At 39.9% G+C, this 14,381-nt stretch overlaps 1 protein-coding gene across 1 annotated transcript in view; it reads right to left on the reverse strand.

Moving 5' to 3' along the window:
• Positions 1-14,381, reverse strand: part of fmnl1b (formin-like 1b) — a 76,308-nt gene that overhangs the window by 28,564 nt on the left and 33,363 nt on the right. The gene's annotated exons all lie outside the window — the stretch shown is intronic.

Below are 14,381 nucleotides of genomic sequence, written 5' to 3' on the forward strand. Positions count from 1 at the left end.
ACAATTTTCTGAAGCAAGTATTTTAAATTGTGTTTTGGCCTTTTAAAAATAGTGAATCAATGACTGATGAAGCAGTTGTTTTATTTTGGGTTTGAAGTATTTCTAAACAGTTTTCCTGATGTCTGATAGAATACACTACATTGCTCTGCTTGTAACTAGGGATCCTGTCCTTAGGGTGAACTAATTTCTGTCTCAAGGTGTTAACAGGTTTAAAGTAACGAAGTGGCTACGGGTACGTACATCCGTATCTTCTGCGGGACTGCTAAAGGTGTGGACCAAGGTTCACTGAGTGGACGTACGTGACACCAGTGGGAAATACACACGTGGAACAAGTGTTGAAGCTCTTAACAGACACAGAATATTTTACGTCCACTAATGCTTCAGCTGAACGGTGCTGTTTCTTCTTTCTCCCTTGTTTCAGAAGCCATAACTGGCAACTGTCTTCTAGTGTTAGCGGAGGTCAGCCTGTAAGCTCGCCGTCGTGCTGATAATCATTTGAGTACATTTGTTTAATGAAGCTGCTGTAATTTAAGAAATTCATCAAATGTAAATGAAGAAATTCATCAAAATATCGACGTAAATTGCGAAGGTGTTTTGCTTCTTTCATCATCCATCCACCTCAAGTTCCAAGTGCTGTTTTCTAAGTGAGGCAGAAAGAATTGTATGTGACACCAGACCTTTAGCCACATATGGTACGGGTACTGACATATTTGCGCATTCTGATTGACCCTCCATATCTTTAGAACGGTCTCTGTAGAAAGTAAACTGGGATTTTGTGCTCTCTGAAGATCCTCTGTAGTTTTTCTCCTACTGCTAAATAAGGGAGAGACACTCCTCTTCTTCTTGGCTTCATCTCCTGTCTGTCTGGTCTCTTTTTTCTTTGGGACTTCTGCACTTTATCCAGGGACCATCATGGGTACCCACATACTGGGCCTCATGTATCAACGTTGCGTACGGCGATATTTGAGCGTATATGGGGTGTACACCAAAACGGCTGCGCTACTTGGCATTTATCAATGTGGTCGTTGGCGTACGCTGCGCTGAAAATATACACCAGGTCGAGAGGTGGCGTAAATTATACACCAAAATGAACCAGCGCTGGAATCCACATAAAAATGAAGATGATCAACCTGATAAACAGTGCCATTATACAAATCAATGCATATGTTACATAAATAACACTTTCCTGATTATACTACATAATAATCAATACAAATCCCGCTGTTGCGGGATTGTTATGGAGCACGATCCGTGGCTACAGCGCTGACTGCAAAGACAGCGCTGCTCGCCTTTTTCTCCAGACTTCGAGCCTGGAGCCAGAGCAGCGCTGAGCTTAACTTCATGTGGTGTGATCGTTTTAGACAATGAAATTGATAATTACAACTGTAGTGTTGTCATTCCCTTAATTCGCCCGTGCTGCAGTCAGGTTTTGTCGTCTCCATTTGGTTGTCACAATAAAATAAATACAGAAATACATTTAAAAAATAAAGAAATCTGACAGATTAGGCGTGTCTTATTAATTGAGCGAGCAAATATCCACATGTCAAGAATTATTGACATGTGAAAAGAGAATACAGCGGTCCCTCGCTATAACGCCGTTCACCTGTCGTGGCCTCGGAGTCTTGCGGAGTTTTTAGTCAGCGTCAGGACTCAGAGGCGCGATCTGTGACATACTGGTCAGTCACTATTAATAATTTCTTATGTGTCCGACCTCGTTCGTTGATTGTTAAAATTAATTTGTTAGTTCTAAAAGCCATCATAATTATTTATAGGAAAACGTTCTATTTTTATTTCTCAAACAAATGTTTGGGCCTGAAAACAGTTTGGTCTTATTTTCCTACTAAGGTTTGAACTTTGAGTGTGTTTACACACGAGAGAAAAGTGAGAAAATGTTCATGCCTGATTGAGAAAGTGTATAAACTGTGTAGTGAGGGGTTTTACAGCTTTGAAACGTCTATAATAATTGTAAAAAATAACGCTGACTACGTAGCGGTTTCGCGTATTACGGGCTATTTTTTAGAACGTAACTCCAGCGATTAATGAGGGACCACTGTAACACTTTACTGATTATATACTACAAAACAATTGATATGACAGCCGCTTTTGACGCTCTATTGGTACGCGTCGTGATTGGTGGAGTTCTTTTTCATTGCCGTCTTTCCGGCTTCTATGTTGTAAATGAGGGTGTGTCTGAAGCAGAGTCTGAATATTTATGGGCGTGTTTATTATAATTACGATCGTTTCCACCCGCCGCATTTATCAAGATCACATCAGGCGTAGTCCAGAAATGGGCAGGTGCGCACTGCTTGATACATGTCACGGCGACTTTGGTGTATTTCAAGTTTACGCCGTAAATTTACGCCACAAGTGCACAACATTGATACATGAGGCCCACTGTGAGGGCTTTCCGGACAAGTTGTTGTTCTTTAGCCCTTCCCTCTGTAGTTGTGGGCACCTGTAGGGCTCTGTGTTGAAGAGTCCTGATCACCCCGAGCATATGTTCAAGGGGGTGGTTTGAGCCAAAGAGCAGATATTGGTCAGTGTGAGTGGGTTTTCTGTAAACCCCTGTTCTCTCCAATCATAACATCACAGTCCAAGAAGGCTAAATGGTTGTTTCTGGCATCCTCACGTGTGAACTTGATATTGTTGATGTGCTCTGTAAAGGCCTCCACTTCCTGTTGCTTGATTTTAACCCATGTGTCATCGACATATAAGAACCAGTAACTAGGAGAGAGGCCCATGAACAGTGGTGGGCAGACACTGCCATGAACACTACTGGCCAGTAGATGCTAGATGGCAGTAGAGGCTTTCAAAACAAATTCTAGATAATCCCTGTCTGCTCACATTTAAAATGCATGGAGTTTAACAAACGCAATTAAAAAAATCAACGTCTATAAACGCAGAGCATATATTCAATAGAGTTTTAGGCACTAGAGTTTAATGTTGTTGTCCGTGGAGCCTGAACAGTGTCTGAAATGCATTTGTCCTGTTGTGACGTACTGAGATTACATCATCCTACCCGAAATGCACTGCGGGGCAGAGCATGTGCTCACAAAACCTTAAAAATTAGCACATTACTTTAAAACTAAAACATATATCTGATATTTTTACTTTATGAAACTTCAGACATGACAGTAATTTTAAATAACTTGTCCAAAATTAGTTTGGTTAAAATTTGAACCATAAGTTAAAAATGTATGCCTCTGGATGACTTAGGTCATATTGCCAGCATATCAGTATGGTGTTAAAGGAAATTGGGTTTTTTGGGGGGGGGGGGGGGGTTCCTTTGTTTGCAGAGGATTGAGATGCTTTTATACAAGCAGTTCTCTTCTTTTTGCAAACGTTATAACTATGCGTCTGTTACAAAACTTTTAACAGGTGGGTGCTGAACTAATTTTAAAAATGCTTGTCACTGTTCAGCTTTGTTTATTTTGTTTATTGGTTTAAAAGTTATCGGACAAAAATTAATCGGAAGATAATTGGTCCGATAATGGTTTTTAAAGTTAGCTAAAAAGATAATCCGACACTGAAAACATTATCTTCGATAATGACCTTTTATCGGATTATCGGAAGTGTGCCCACCACTGCCCATGAATGATTCCAAGGCTCTCTTCTCCACTTGCTTCATGTACAGATTGGCCACAATGGGGGATACCGGAGACCCGATTGCACAATCATGGATCTGCCTGTGGTACTTCCCCCAAAACTGGAAATACATGGTGTTAAGACAGATCTCCAAGAGTTGGCAGATGTGGTCTGGTGTAAGTTTGGTCCTTTCAAGTAGAGATGCATCCTCCAGCAGCCTCTGCCTCACAGTTGGGACGCCTCAGCAGTGGTGATGCAGGTGAACAGCGATGTCACATCGAATGACACCATAGTTTAATCTGCCTCAAACTAAACTATGGTAGAAATTTACTAGTACACGATATTGAAATTAAACTAAATGTTTTGGGGGTTTTATTGATGATAAATTGTGTTGGAAAACACATATAAATTCTGTTCAGTCAGAAAATGTCAAAAGCCATTGCCATTTTATACTGGAAGCACTCAGAGAGCGCAAACCTCCGCCAAGGCCATAAGGTCACTGACGTCACATGGAATACCCTTTGGCAAAGAGACTTATTCCACATCATTTCACGCATCTACCGTCATGCTTCAGATTCAGTTGGGTCCGAGGGTATTTTTTGGACAGTTCACTCGCCTGGCATAAATGTTTTGTTATTGCTATTAACAGCTCTCCCTGCATCCCACAATCAAGTTTTATGTCTCTTTTTTTCAGGACAACCTGTACTTTCAATATATATATGCTATAGTTGTGTTTTATAAGTGTAATAAATGTTTACAATCAGAAATAAGAAAGGAAAAAGTAAAGCAGAAAATTTTCCACACACATTTATTCAAAACACACAGCAAACAATAATGAACTAGTAACACATCACTCCTAAAAAGAATCTTTGGTGTGTCATGTGAGGTGAATCTGCCCTACGAATGGATTTTGCAAAACCATGTGACGGTGAACCAATTCCGATTGGACACTCACATTGCTCACGTCATCACACAGCTTCTATGAGGAGTACAAAGATGGCGGATGGTGGCTCGAAAGTCTGCGGAGTTAACTTTTCAGCAAACAAGTAAGTTTCTATCTCATATTATTAAAAAGTTATTTATAATTTAGTAAAGCTTGGTCTCAGCTGTCGTATACCACGATGTCGGCCCCAGAGGGTTAAACCCTTCATCTTCAGCAAATGTATTTATAAAGAAAAACTGCATGAACTACACAAGTTTTTTTTTAATTTTCTAATAACAAGTTTATTCAATGAGGAGAAACAAATGCTAAATTATTGTTGTGTTGTAACTTAATTTTTGTTCAGCCTTTGTGACCCGTCTTCATGAAGTTAGATGCAAAAATGTTGAAATTGGCCCTATCCTGCAATGATAAAGAATCATTAAAAAAATTACTGGATCTGGATCGTGTTCTGGATCATTACCAAAATGTAGACACTTCTAAGTTAGGCCAAGATACACCCCTGGTAAAAATTTCATTGAAATCCGTTGAGGATTTTTTTTTTTTTTTTTTTTTTTTTTTTGAGTAACCCTGCTAACAAACCAGCCAACCAACCAACAAACAAACGGACGCGACCAAAAATATAACCTCCTTAGTGGAGGTAATAAAGCTCAAGATTTCCTCTCCCAACACTCATTAGTTACCTTACATCATTCATTACTTGTTCCGTACATGACCTGTTGTATTGAAGTTTGGGGAACCACCTACAAAACAAATACTAATCCAATATTTTTACTACAAAAGAAAGCCATAAGAATTATTAGTAATAAACCATATTGTGAGCCAACAAATCCATTGTTTGTCTGTTTACACATTTTTAAATTTTGGTACCTGATTGATTATTGCATAATACAAATTATGTTTAAAGTAAAAAAAATACCACAACATGTCCAGGACCTGTTCTAAACTTAAATCCATCCAACTATACCCCCCTGCCCCACACTATCTGATGCACTCTGCACTCCGCACTGCTTCATAAAGAAGGGTGTTTTTTTCCTCTGCAGTGCCTCCTGCTGGCTGGTGCATCTCTGCTTGGGAACCAAACAGGAAAATCTGCCTACGTTTGGTTTTCTTATGTAACAGCCCAGCAGATTCTGCAGCAGTCTGCATGTTTGCTGTTTTGTCCACTCATGAATGATTAAATAATTTTCGTCAGTACATCTCGTGCTCCGCTATCGAGGGACATGGAAGCCCAGTCCCTGGGCTCTGTCAGCCTCTGTCTACTGTATCATCGCTAGCTCTCTCTCTGTTGCTCATTATCTCTCGCTCCACACCCGTGTGTGTTTCTGCGGCACTGACGCAAGTGCCAGGCGGTGGAACTTGATTCTGTGCTGTGTTATCTGATGCTGCCGTAGACAACCTGATGAGGTGAGGGCATGCATAGAATCAGCATCATCTAACTGACAGAGTGTTTCATGGTTGCTCATTTGGTATCACCACGCTATTCAAATGTCCTCTCCCTGTCAATCAGCCATCTGCGTCTGTTTCATTCGGGCCCCCCACCTGGACAACTGCAGACATGCGTTCACCCACATCCCCGTGTTTTTACAAGGATTGCTCTAAATCAAATTCATGCATTTCTTTTAAATAAAACATATTTTTACCCAAGGCCATCAGGTATTGTGAAGACTTTACGTCGGTCCGCCTGTCTGTTTGTCCATCTGTCTGTGCTCAGCATAAATCCAGTCCTATTAATGCCAGAGTCTTCAAATTCACAGGGAACATTCTTGGGACACAGACCTTGGATAAGTTCAAAGATGGCTAACCTTGACCTATTTTAAGAGGTATTTTAAGAGGTTAAGAGTCACATTCTGTTTCATATTTTTATGCTCTGTCAGTAGCTCTGATGTCAGTGACTGATCTCTCTGGCGCTCCAAAACCCCTTTGTTTATGTGTAAATAGAACATGTTTCTCATATATTATGTAAAAGCTACCAAGAAATAAACAAATCTAAAACTGAAAACGCTGTTTTTGGAACCTAATAATACCTCTGGAGTGATTTAAAAGATATTTCGCAGACATAAGCATGCACGCTAACTTCAGCTAATTCAAAGCTAACTTCCGCTCTTGTCAAATATGTGTAACATGTTTCTCATACACTTTGTAAAAGCTAATGAGAAATAAACACTTTTAAAACCAAAAACGCTGTTTTTGGAACCTGATAACACCTCTGGAGTGATTTACAAGACATTTTGCAGACGTTAGCGTGCATGCTAACTTTCACTAACTCAAAGCTAACTTCCGCTCTTGTCAAATATATTTAAATATAAGATGTTTCTCATATATTATGTAAAAGCTAGTGAGAAATAAACACTTCTAAAACTGAAAATGCTGTTTTTGGAACCTGATAACACCCATGGAGTGATTTACAAGACATTCTGTGGATGTTAGCATGCACGCTAACATCCACTAACTCAAAGCTAACTTCCGCTATTGTAAAATATGTGTAATTATAAAATGTGTCTCATATATTATGTTAAAAGCTAGGGAGAAATAAAAACTTCTAAACTGAAAATGCTGTTTTTGGAACCTGATAACACCACTGGAGCGATTTACAAGACATTTCGCGGATGTTAGTGTGCACACTAACGTCTGTTAATTCAAAGCTAAGTTTTGCTCTTGTCAAAAGCTCATGCATGCGCATACGCATACCCTGCTGCAGAGTCCGTTAAAACGTAAATAAAATATTGTTTTTCATTGATTGATTGAGTTTATCCTGCAACATCAATATAAACATGTATCAATGATACACTGATAACACAATACAGCAATGCTTATTTCCACTGTGGTCCTTGTGAAATTATCATGTATAACAAGAAATGCATATATATATATATATATATATATATATATATATATATATATATATATATATACAAGGTCTGTTAGAAAAGTATTGGACCTTTTTATTTTTTTCAAAAACCATATGGATTTGAATCACGTGTGATTGCATCAGCCAAGCTTGAACCTTCGTGCGCATGCGTGAGTTTTTTCATGCCTGTCGGTTGCGTCATTTGCCTGTGAGCAGGCTTTGTGTGAGCAGTGGGCCACCCCTCTCGTCGTTTTTTTATTGCGAATAAATGTCTGAAACTGTGAGAGACCTCCAGGTGGACACCGTTCGGAAAATTAATATGGCTTTCAGGGACGATTTTGTGGGGATTACACAGATTAAGGAGTGTTACTGCCACTTTAAGGACTGCCCACAGCGTCTGAGAGCGCGCCGCGCTCCGAGCGCCCATCAACAGGCTCACACCCCGCTGAAACAACCATATCATTTCGAACGTGAAAGCTTTGTTGATCCGGGATGTCGTCTGACTTTCACAAAAAGGCAGGAGACGTGGACATCAGCACTTTTTCGGCACATTCCACTGTTACAGGAGTTTTTCTCATGGAAACAAAAGCGGAGGATTGTGCCACCGTGCCGTTCATGGCGTGGCACAAAACCACCTCCGTGTTGGTCTCACAGGACGGCTTTCAGATGGCTTCCGGTTGCTTTTCAGTCGTGTGATTATCCGAGAAATTGAGCATGAGCTGGACATGCCCCAACATGTCCTGTGAGGCTTCATCACGGCATTGCTTTGCACCATGCGGCTCCACCGTGATGCGCGGAACTCCTCCACACGTCTGTCTCAATGTGCTGAAAAAGTGCTGAAGTCCACGTCTTCTGCAGTTCCTGTGCTAGTCAGATGACATACCGGATCAAGACAGCGTCCAGTTTAGAAATGAACGGCACATTCCACTGTTACAGGAGTTTTTTTCATGGAAAGAAAAGCGGAGGAGTTCCGCGCGTGATCTGGTTGTTTCAGCGGGGTTTGAGCCTGTCATTTATGTCAAATGAGTGGTTCTTTAGGAGGATTCACATAAGGAGTATCACTTCCATTATGACACTTTTGCTATGAGGCGTGTTTTTTTGGACATGATCCAGCACCAGCAGCTAGAGAAGGGTTATAGGGGACACTCACATTTCACATGGCTGTGGCAGACAGATGGTTACTTTCGAGAGGTGGGGATTTGACCAGTTGTCTGCCAGGATGGTTGCCATCCAGGATACAAGGTGTTTCTGTAGCATGGTGGACACGTAATGCGCCACATCAGTGTATGTTGCCAGACCTGGCGTGAAACTTTTTTGGAAACGTTTGAGCTAATATGAAAATACTTGTAATTAAAGCTGGCAGTGGCTCCAGAAAAAAAGGGGTGGAGCCAAGACATTTTAGAAAATTTCCTAAAATAGCAAATTAGGGAATTTAATGAAAAAGTTTTGCTAACCTGTTAGGAACACAGTGTCCAAACCCTAACCCTTACCGTTAACCTCAGTTAGTATGCTAACATGAAGGACTCATGCAAGACTGCATATGCTCTTGGTAACTGCCGTTAGTGTTATCGTTAATATGACCTATTAGTTGTTAAATGCACCATGACAGTGTAGGAATGCCCAATATAAATTATGTTACACGCCACAGCGGGACATCCCATAATTCTGAACAACTTCCTTCTCTGCCTAAAAGCCCATGTGGTTTGAAAGTTCCTTCATGACTCTGCACAAATACTGCTGTCCACCCTGATTCTGACATCTTTGACCTTTATTAATATTAGCTCCTCCTAAAGATCAGGCTTGTGCTACCTTCTGTCAGGAGGTGGTCTGTTGCTGCTTTCTCAGGCAAACATGAGAGAGGGCCACGGAAAGGTCACAACAAGTGTTTCAAGTATTTACACCACTTCAGTCAGTACAGTCTGGTTATGGAACAAATGGAGACTGTGGAGAGCAGGTGATGAAACCAAAAGAGTTTCGATGAGTTCCCATGACTAATAAAGTTTGATCCAACTGATCAGGATTTTGGATTTTGTGGCCATTGAAGATTAAGATTAAGATTGAAAACCCCTTTTAATGAATAATTTACATTATATCTTAATCAAACGTGCCCCAATCACTCTCATATTTTAAAGCGAGGTACAGACTGGTTCTCACTATCACCTGACAAAGTTTGATCCAGATCTGATCTGGATTGTGGATTTTGTGGCCATTGACATTTAAGATTGAAAAACCCTTTTAATGAATAAGTTATATTATATCTTAATCAAACATGCCCCAATCACTCCCATATTTGAAAGTGAGGTACAGACTGGTCGTCACTATCACCTGACAATGTTTGATCCAGATCTGATATGGATTGTGGATTTTGTGGCCATTGAAATTTACAATTGAAAACCCCTTGTAATGTATATTTTACATTATATCTTAATCAAACGTGCCCCAATCACTCTCATATTTGAAAGTGAGGTACAGACTGGTCCTCACTATCACCTGACAAAGTTTGATACAGATCTGATCTGGGTTGTGGATTTTGTGGCCATTGAAATTTACAATTGAAAACCCCTTTTAATGTATATTTTACATTATATCTTAATCAAACGTGCCCCAGTCAATCTCATATTTGAAAGCGAGGTACAGACTGGCGCTCACTATCATCTGACAAAGTTTGATCCAGATCTGATCTGGATTGTGGATTTTTTGGCCATTGAAATTTAAGATTGAAAACCCCTTTTAATGTATATTTTACATTATATCTTAATCAAACGTGCCCCAGTCAATATCATATTTGAAAGCGAGGTACAGACTGGCGCTCACTATCATCTGACAAAGTTTGATCCAGATCTGATCTGGATTGTGGATTTTTTTGGCCATTGAAATTTAAGATTGAAAACCCCTTTTAATGTATATTTTACATTATATCTTAATCAAACGTGCCCCAGTCAATCTCATATTTGAAAGCAAGGTACAGACTGGCGCTCACTATCATCTGACAAAGTTTGATCCAGATCTGATCTGGATTGTGGATTTTTTGGCCATTGAAATTTAAGATTGAAAACCCCTTTTAATGTATATTTTACATTATATCTTAATCAAACGTGCCCCAGTCAATCTCATATTTGAAAGCAAGGTACAGACTGGCGCTCACTATCATCTGACAAAGTTTGATCCAGATCTGATCTGGATTGTGGATTTTTTGGCCATTGAAATTTAAGATTGAAAACCCCTTTTAATGTATATTTTACATTATATCTTAATCAAACGTGCCCCAGTCAATCTCATATTTGAAAGCGAGGTACAGACTGGCACTCACTATCAATCAATCAATCAATCAATCAATTTTTTTATATAGCGCCAAATCACAACAAACAGTTGCCCCAAGGCACTTTATATTGTAAGGCAAGGCCATACAATAATTATGTAAAACCCCAACGGTCAAAACGACCCCCTGTGAGCAAGCACTTGGCTACAGTGGGAAGGAAAAACTCCCTTTTAACAGGAAGAAACCTCCAGCAGAACCAGGCTCAGGGAGGGGCAGTCTTCTGCTGGGACTGGTTGGGGCTGAGGGAGAGAACCAGGAAAAAGACATGCTGTGGAGGGGAGCAGAGATCGATCACTAATGATTAAATGCAGAGTGGTGCATACAGAGCAAAAAGAGAAAGAAACAGTGCATCATGGGAACCCCCCAGCAGTCTACGTCTATAGCAGCATAACTAAGGGATGGTTCAGGGTCACCTGATCCAGCCCTAACTATAAGCTTTAGCAAAAAGGAAAGTTTTAAGCCTAATCTTAAAAGTAGAGAGGGTGTCTGTCTCCCTGATCTGAATTGGGAGCTGGTTCCACAGGAGAGGAGCCTGAAAGCTGAAGGCTCTGCCTCCCATTCTACTCTTACAAACCCTAGGAACTACAAGTAAGCCTGCAGTCTGAGAGCGAAGTGCTCTATTGGGGTGATATGGTACTATGAGGTCCCTAAGATAAGATGGGACCTGATTATTCAAAACCTTATAAGTAAGAAGAAGAATTTTAAATTCTATTCTAGAATTAACAGGAAGCCAATGAAGAGAGGCCAATATGGGTGAGATATGCTCTCTCCTTCTAGTCCCCGTCAGTACTCTAGCTGCAGCATTTTGAATTAACTGAAGGCTTTTTAGGGAACTTTTAGGACAACCTGATAATAATGAATTACAATAGTCCAGCCTAGAGGAAATAAATGCATGAATTAGTTTTTCAGCATCACTCTGAGACAAGACCTTTCTGATTTTAGAGATATTGCGTAAATGCAAAAAAGCAGTCCTACATATTTGTTTAATATGCGCTTTGAATGACATATCCTGATCAAAAATGACTCCAAGATTTCTCACAGTATTACTAGAGGTCAGGGTAATGCCATCCAGAGTAAGGATCTGGTTAGACACCATGTTTCTAAGATTTGTGGGGCCAAGTACAATAACTTCAGTTTTATCTGAGTTTAAAAGCAGGAAATTAGAGGTCATCCATGTCTTTATGTCTGTAAGACAATCCTGCAGTTTAGCTAATTGGTGTGTGTCCTCTGGCTTCATGGATAGATAAAGCTGGGTATCATCTGCGTAACAATGAAAATTTAAGCAATACCGTCTAATAATACTGCCTAAGGGAAGCATATATAAAGTGAATAAAATTGGTCCTAGCACAGAACCTTGTGGAACTCCATAATTAACTTTAGTCTGTGAAGAAGATTCCCCATTTACATGAACAAATTGTAATCTATTAGACAAATATGATTCAAACCACCGCAGCGCAGTGCCTTTAATACCTATGGCATGCTCTAATCTCTGTAATAAAATTTTATGGTCAACAGTATCAAAAGCAGCACTGAGGTCTAACAGAACAAGCACAGAGATGAGTCCACTGTCCGAGGCCATAAGAAGATCATTTGTAACCTTCACTAATGCTGTTTCTGTACTATGATGAATTCTAAAACCTGACTGAAACTCTTCAAATAGACCATTCCTCTGCAGATGATCAGTTAGCTGTTTTACAACTACCCTTTCAAGAATTTTTGAGAGAAAAGGAAGGTTGGAGATTGGCCTATAATTAGCTAAGATAGCTGGGTCAAGTGATGGCTTTTTAAGTAATGGTTTAATTACTGCCACCTTAAAAGCCTGTGGTACATAGCCAACTAACAAAGATAGATTGATCATATTTAAGATCGAAGCATTAAATAATGGTAGGGCTTCCTTGAGCAGCCTGGTAGGAATGGGGTCTAATAAACATGTTGATGGTTTGGATGAAGTAACTAATGAAAATAACTCAGACAGAACAATCGGAGAGAAAGAGTCTAACCAAATACCGGCATCACTGAAAGCAGCCAAGATAACGATACGTCTTTGGGATGGTTATGAGTAATTTTTTCTCTAATAGTTAAAATTTTGTTAGCAAAGAAAGTCATGAAGTCATTACTAGTTAAAGTTAATGGAATACTCAGCTCAATAGAGCTCTGACTCTTTGTCAGCCTGGCTACAGTGCTGAAAAGAAACCTGGGGTTGTTCTTATTTTCTTCAATTAGTGATGAGTAGAAAGATGTCCTAGCTTTACGGAGGGCTTTTTTATAGAGTAACAGACTCTTTTTCCAGGCTAAGTGAAGATCTTCTAAATTAGTGAGACGCCATTTCCTCTCCAACTTACGGGTTATCTGCTTTAAGCTACGAGTTTGTGAGTTATACCACGGAGTCAGGCACTTCTGATTTAAAGCTCTCTTTTTCAGAGGAGCTACAGCATCCAAAGTTGTCTTCAATGAGGATGTAAAACTATTGACGAGATACTCTATCTCCCTCACAGAGTTTAGGTAGCTACTCTGCACTGTGTTGGTATATGGCATTAGAGAACATAAAGAAGGAATCATATCCTTAAACCTAGTTACAGCGCTTTCTGAAAGACTTCTAGTGTAATGAAACTTATTCCCCACTGCTGGGTAGTCCATCAGAGTAAATGTAAATGTTATTAAGAAATGATCAGACAGAAGGGAGTTTTCAGGGAATACTGTTAAGTCTTCTATTTCCATACCATAAGTCAGAACAAGATCTAAGATATGATTAAAGTGGTGGGTGGACTCATTTACATTTTGAGTAAAGCCAATAGAGTCTAATAATAGATTAAATGCAGTGTTGAGGCTGTCATTCTCAGCATCTGTGTGGATGTTAAAATCGCCCACTATAATTATCTTATCTGAGCTAAGCACTAAGTCAGACAAAAGGTCTGAAAATTCACAGAGAAACTCACAGTAACGACCAGGTGGACGATAGATAATAACAAATAAAACTGGTTTTTGGGACTTCCAATTTGGATGGACAAGACTAAGAGACAAGCTTTCAAATGAATTAAAGCTCTGTCTGGGTTTTTGATTAATTAATAAGCTGGAATGGAAGATTGCTGCTAATCCACCACCCCGGCCCGTGCTACGAGCATTCTGACAGTTAGTGTGACTCGGGGGTGTTGACTCATTTAAACTAACATATTCATCCTGCTGTAACCAGGTTTCTGTTAGGCAGAATAAATCAATATGTTGATCAATTATTATATCATTTACCAACAGGGACTTAGAAGAGAGAGACCTAATGTTTAATAGACCACATTTAACTGTTTTAGTCTGTGGTGCAATTGAAGGTGCTATATTATTTTTTCTTTTTGAATTTTTATGCTTAAATAGATTTTTGCTGGTTATTGGTGGTCTGGGAGCAGGCACCGTCTCTACGGGGATGGGGTAATGAGGGGATGGCAGGGGGAGAGAAGCTGCAGAGAGGTGTGTAAGACTACAACTCTGCTTCCTGGTCCCAACCCTGGATAGTCACGGTTTGGAGGATTTAAGAAAATTGGCCAGATTTCTAGAAATGAGAGCTGCTCCATCCAAAGTGGGATGGATGCCGTCTCTCCTAACAAGACCAGGTTTTCCCCAGAAGCTTTGCCAATTATCTATGAAGCCCACCTCATTTTTTGGACACCACTCAGACAGCCAGCAATTCAAGGAGAACA

Source organism: Thalassophryne amazonica, chromosome 18, assembly GCF_902500255.1.
Source record: "Thalassophryne amazonica chromosome 18, fThaAma1.1, whole genome shotgun sequence".
Classification (NCBI taxonomy): domain Eukaryota; kingdom Metazoa; phylum Chordata; class Actinopteri; order Batrachoidiformes; family Batrachoididae; genus Thalassophryne; species Thalassophryne amazonica.